We start from the raw sequence: 6,000 nt of genomic DNA, 5'->3' as shown, positions 1-6,000 counted from the left end.
ATTTAGAGAGAGTTTGAAAACATGAGTGTTGGACAAGCGACATTCCTAGGTTCTGCCCTGGGGCCTGTGACTGCCTGACTCATGGAATTTGGCCACAGTTACTACAGCAAGAATAAATGCCTCCTGGGAAGCAGACCTCAACCCTACAAACAGTATTGCCTCTATTACAGCGTTGGATATATCCTGCCTAGTAGGACATCCATTATTGTAGCCTTTAGGGTTCAGTGCAGGTCACTGGTATCTTTTCTCCCCGTCACAGTCTGTGCAGCATTTTCTGGCACTGTGAATGCTAGCTAGCAGGAAAAGTGTTTCCTGGTCAGTTCAAGATGGATTCCTAGACGTCCTACAACTGAAAAGTGTGCTATCTGTACAAAAGATGTCTCACCAACTGCTTCTGAAGTGCAGCTAAGAACAATGGCGATAGCCCGTCTGAAAACTGAAATTTGCAAACAAATGGATGGAACTGGAAAAAGTATACTTGGTGAGGTTACCCAGGCCCCCAAAGACAAATGCTACATGTTCTTTCCATATGTGGACGCTTTCTTCATCACCTCAATGTTTGCTTCCATGGTTACACTAGCCTCTTATTTTCGGTACCGCCAATTTTTCTTCTGTTTGCCTCTTTTGTTTGGTTGGTTTATTTTGTTTTGAGAACATGTTTCATCAGCCCAGATTGGTCTAGAACGTTCTACATAGCTGAAGATGACCTTGAACTCCTAATCTTCCTTTCTCCATCTCTCAAATGCTGGATCACAACCATGTACTAATGCATTCTGTCCCTCTGCTTTTCTCTTATAAAAATATTTGTATTTAATTCAAGGTCCATCCAGTTAAGCCAAGACAATTTCCCCACCTTAAAGTCCTTAGCCATGTTTGAAAATTTGAATTTTGCATCATCACGTGATGTTCACAAATTCTGGGGATAACCTAAGGGTGTCTGTTCAGAGACCATATTGCACCTGCCACAGGTGATAATGGCTATGACACCCTGCAACGGCCTTGAAAAAAATGAACAAATCTTTATTTGAGAATAAAGATATTGATTGTTCAACGAGATGTTAAGACTCAGTTTTGAAAAGCATCTTGAGTAGGCCTTGCGGTCCATCTCACATAGGGCATCCCTTGCTGTGCTTAGGTAATGTATAAGTCCGTGTTTGCTCATCTTGGGTTTAAGGTTTAAGAATTCAGGGATCTTGAGGATCAATATAAATTGAATGGGGAACTCACAATTCTCAGCTGAACTTATTTATTTATTGTGTATATACACGAGGATAGTATGCATTGCTGTGTGTATGTTTGACTATAAATAGGAGCGTGGGTGAGGGTGAATGTGTGTAGCATTTGTGTGGAGGTCCAGAGTCACGACAGGGCATCTTCCTTGGATCGCTCTGCATTATTGTTTTGTTGAAGCAGGGTTTCTCACCAAACTTGGCACACTCATTGATTCAGCTAGCCTTAGCTAACCAGCTTGCCAAGGATACTCCTATCTCAGCCTCCTGAGTCCCGCTGTTACAAGTGACCTCCAAGCCTGTCAGATCTCTACGTGAGTTCTCGGAATTTGAACCCTGCTATTGACGCCTGCTCAGCAAATCTTTTATCCACTAAGCCATCACCTCAACTAGCCCCTTGTTTATCTCTCACTCTTGTATTGTGTGTTCCTGTGCACACAGGTGCATGCATGGAGCATGTACACACAGGTGCATGCATGGAGGCATGCACATATGCGTAAGACAGAGAAAACTGTGGGTCCCATTCTCTCCAGAGTCTTGCTAGTGTGGGGTTCAAGAATTAGACCAGAGCCCCAGGCATCCCTCTGCCTCTGTTTCCCTGGCACTAGATCACAAGCATGTGTTGGGCAGTTTTAACAAGTTTTTGGGACTTAGACTCAAGTCCTCATGCTTACAAGACAAATACTTTACTGCCTGAGCCATTTTCCTATTCCTCTCTGCCTGGATTTTAAATACAGTTTCTTAGTTCATTTATGTATTTGATACATACTCAATGTACCTATAAGTGGGGCAGTTCTCTCTTCTGAGACCAGAGGACTAACTTCCATTTCCTCTTCATTAACCCTGTCAGTTCCTCAGAGGGAATCAGTGAACCTTTGGCTAGCTGTCTGCAGATCTGTGCAAACATCATTATTACACTGAACCTGCTCCCCTGTCCCCCCCCCCCCCCTGAACTTCATCTATTGGTCCATTATTTCCAACAAACTGGGACTTTCTTTCCGACAAACTGAGGCTAGAAACTGCCTCAGTTCCTTAATCCTTTGTATTATAAGTACAGATGCTAAACACGTGGTAGATAGTGCTTGCCAAAACCAACTTTTAGACAGAGGGCCCTTGCTACTTCATTATGTTTGTAGACTTCCATTAATATGTGTTCTTCCCTGGCCCTCAGAGCTTTCCGACCCTATCTTTTCTCCTCCTTAGATAGCTAATGTTTTTAATATTTATTTATTTATGTATTTTTATTTAAAAAATTTCCGCCTCCTCCCCGCCTCCCATTAACCCCCTTTCCCCCTCAACTCCTCCTCCCTCTCCTGACCAGAGAGCAGTAAGGGTTCCCTGCCCTGTGGGAAGTCCAAGTTCCTCCCCTATTCATCCAGGTCCAAGAAGGTGAGCATCCAAACAGGCCAGGCCCCCCCAAAGCCAGTATGCGTAGTAGGATCTAAATCCAGTGTCATTGTCCTTGGCTTCTCAGCAGCCCTCATTGTCCACCATGTTCAGGGAGTCCGGCTTTATCCCATGCTTTTTCAGTCCCAGTCCAGCTGGCCTTGGTAAGCTCTGATTAGATCAGCCCCACCATCTCAGTGGATGGGAGAACCCTCACAGTCCAGACTTCCTTGCTCATGTTCTCCCTCCTTCTGCTCCTCATTTGGGCCTTGGGAGCTCAGTCCGGTGCTCCAACGTGGGGGTCTGTCTCTATCTCCATCCATCGCCAGGTGAAGGTTCTGTCCAGATGGAACTCCATTAGATAGCTAATTTTTGATTGACATGAAGCCATTACTGCGGCCTTCTTTCCTTCTCAGTTTCTTATTGATCTTTGTTACATCTCTTTTCTGGTATCTTTGGCTGACAGAGAGCTAAATGGACAACGGATTATCTACAGACTTCCAAAGTTATTTGGAGAAATATTTTTCAAGACAAGTTGCTTTCCGAAAGCTATTCCTCTCTTTCTTCATGTCTGTAGTTCAAAACCCTAGCACCTCTATAAAAAGACCAATGTGGTCGCACATGCCCAGAACCCCAGCACTGTGGGGAAGGCAGAAGACAGAAGGATTGCTGGGCTTTCTGTCCATCAGCATAGCTCCAATAAGCTAAGCTGAGGCAGCTTCTTCTGTCTCACATAAGAGAGACAGAGATCAGAAGAGCGAGACAGGCAACATCCTCCTTTACACTCAGTGGGTATGTGTACAGAGACTTTCTTACCTACACACATGCACACGAGTATGCGTACAGAGACTTGCTCACCTGCACACACACACACGAGCATGTGTACAGAGACTTGCTCACCTACACACACACACACACACGATCATGTGTACAGAGACTTGCTCACCTGCACAAATACATACACATGAGCACGTGTACAAAGACTTGCTTACCTGCACACATACATGCACATGAGCATGTATACAGAGACTTGCTCACCTGCACACACACACACACACACACACACACACACACACGATCGTGTGTACAGAGACTTGTTCACCTGCACACATACATACACACGAGCGTGTATACAGAGACTTGCTCAACTGCACACACACATGTACACGAGTGTGTGTACAGAGACTCGATCACCTACACACACACACCACACGAGTATGTGTACAGAGACTTGGTCACCTGCACACACACACATGCACACTAGTATGTGTACAGAGACTTGCTCATGTGCATACACACACACAAGCATGTGTACAGAGACTTGCTCACCTGCACACACGCACACACACGAGCGTGTGTACAGAGATTTGCTCCCTGCACACACACATACATACGAGTCTGTGTACAGAGACTTGCTCACCTGCACACAGACACACACATACGAGTGTGTGTACAGAGATTTGCTCACCTGCACACACACACACACACTCACACAGAGTATGTGTGCAGAGACTTGCTCACCTGCACACACACATACACATGCCACACAATGCACCACATTCCATCCAAACACATACAAAATAAAAAATTATAAATTATAAAAGTAACTGTAACTTTCCAGAGGGTTGAGCTACTCCAAAGTTCTTTGCATTTCCTGGGATGTCCATCTAGCCTAGGCACAGGAGGAGCGCAGAGGCTCACTAGACAATATCATCTCCCTTACGTGCAGACTATAGAGAGGGAAACTTCAGAGGGTTCATCACAAAGAAGTGACAGACCCAAGCTATCCTATGTGAAGCAGACCCAGCAGCCCAGGATCTCCCAGAGTGCCAGCACACGCAAGCATTCAGAAGAAAAGCTTTTATTTTATTTTATTTTATTTTATATTTATTTTTTCTTACAAATCTTGCACTTGGTAGAGGCTTTACCATCGCTGCAAAGAGAACTTGCTTTTACACCAAGTATGAAACCCCTGAGCACAGGAGATAATGATAGGGTTTTAGAGCTGAATATAGATTACTCCTATGGATCCAGAATCTAAATAGCCAGGAAACTCACCCAACTAGAAAAGCAGCACAGGGCAGGTAAAAGACATTTTCAAAAACCAAACTTCCAAGAGATGTACGACTAGCTTTGTATCTATTTTTTCCCTAGACTCAATACATGTGTGATGCTCACCCTTATCATTAATAAGCCCTCCCGAGCTCCCACTGCATGACACAATCTTTTAAAAATAACTGCAGTGATCTTTAATTGAATATAATATAGAGACAGAAACATTATAATGAAATAAATATCCTTCCCAGTGTCATAGTTGAAACAACTTCTCTTCCTATAAATTCCAAATTCCTCCAGGTGGATCATGATCTTGTGTTTATTATTCCTACCTATTAATTGATACTAAAATCCAGCTTCTACTTAAGCTAATTATCAAAATAATGTAAAAAACAAAGCAAAGGTGAGTATGGCATAATAGATGATGAAAGTTCGTGTCTGTTATTAAAATAACATAACTAAATAATATGAATGCAACCCCCCCAAAATAAAATAATATGTAATATATGAGCTACTTTCTCTCTGAAATTTTGAAGCACAGAATAATAATGCTGCATTCTTAAAGGGTCTTGTTTCTTCTGGAATAAATTACTTAAAATTAATATCCTAAAAATTATTAACATAAGCCAGCCATTATGTTTATCTTTAATAATCAGTATAAATTGCAAAGTAAATATAGCTTAAAGGACTTCCTGTGCTGTTCTAGTCGTAGACTGAGGAGTCATATTTGAGTTTTCAGGTGTGCAGCTAATCTTCTAACCCTCGGGTGGGTTCAAGGTCAGCTTGTGCATGGTCTGTCTTTTTCTGAATGATTTCTTCCTATGTAGAAGACTCAGACCTTAGAGTGCTTCTTACAATTCAAATTAATGGGATTTTGTTGGGCTATTTATCAGATCTCATCAGAGAAGGACATTATTGCTATTTCTTCCACAACCCATTTTTGTTTCTTTTTTTTTTCTTTCAGAAATTGGGCACTTAATGTGAGTCTCATAAAATGAATTCCATCAAAATCGGTGTGTGACTGTGTTATTGTGTTGTATGGAATCATGCTGCTCGCTGTCTCTGAGGAACTGGACCCTTCTGCCGTAATGATAGATGAATTCTAGGTGATCTAACCTAGTGGCTCAGATAATCTTAAAAACAGAAAAGTGATCAGTTAAGAGGATAAATAGGTCTACATATCAAGCAAAAAGTTAAATGCTTTCTATAAGAGCCATGGCACATGCATCCACACTTGGCATGCACATTTGTAAGATGCTGATGATTTGGGTTGGAGTCTGAGCACCTATTGTTTACTGAATCCGATCCAAATTACATATGCATCATTTTA

The sequence above is a fragment of the Arvicola amphibius genome, chromosome 5 (assembly GCF_903992535.2).
Source record: "Arvicola amphibius chromosome 5, mArvAmp1.2, whole genome shotgun sequence".
Lineage (NCBI taxonomy): Eukaryota > Metazoa > Chordata > Mammalia > Rodentia > Cricetidae > Arvicola > Arvicola amphibius.
This window is presented reverse-complemented; position numbering follows the sequence as displayed.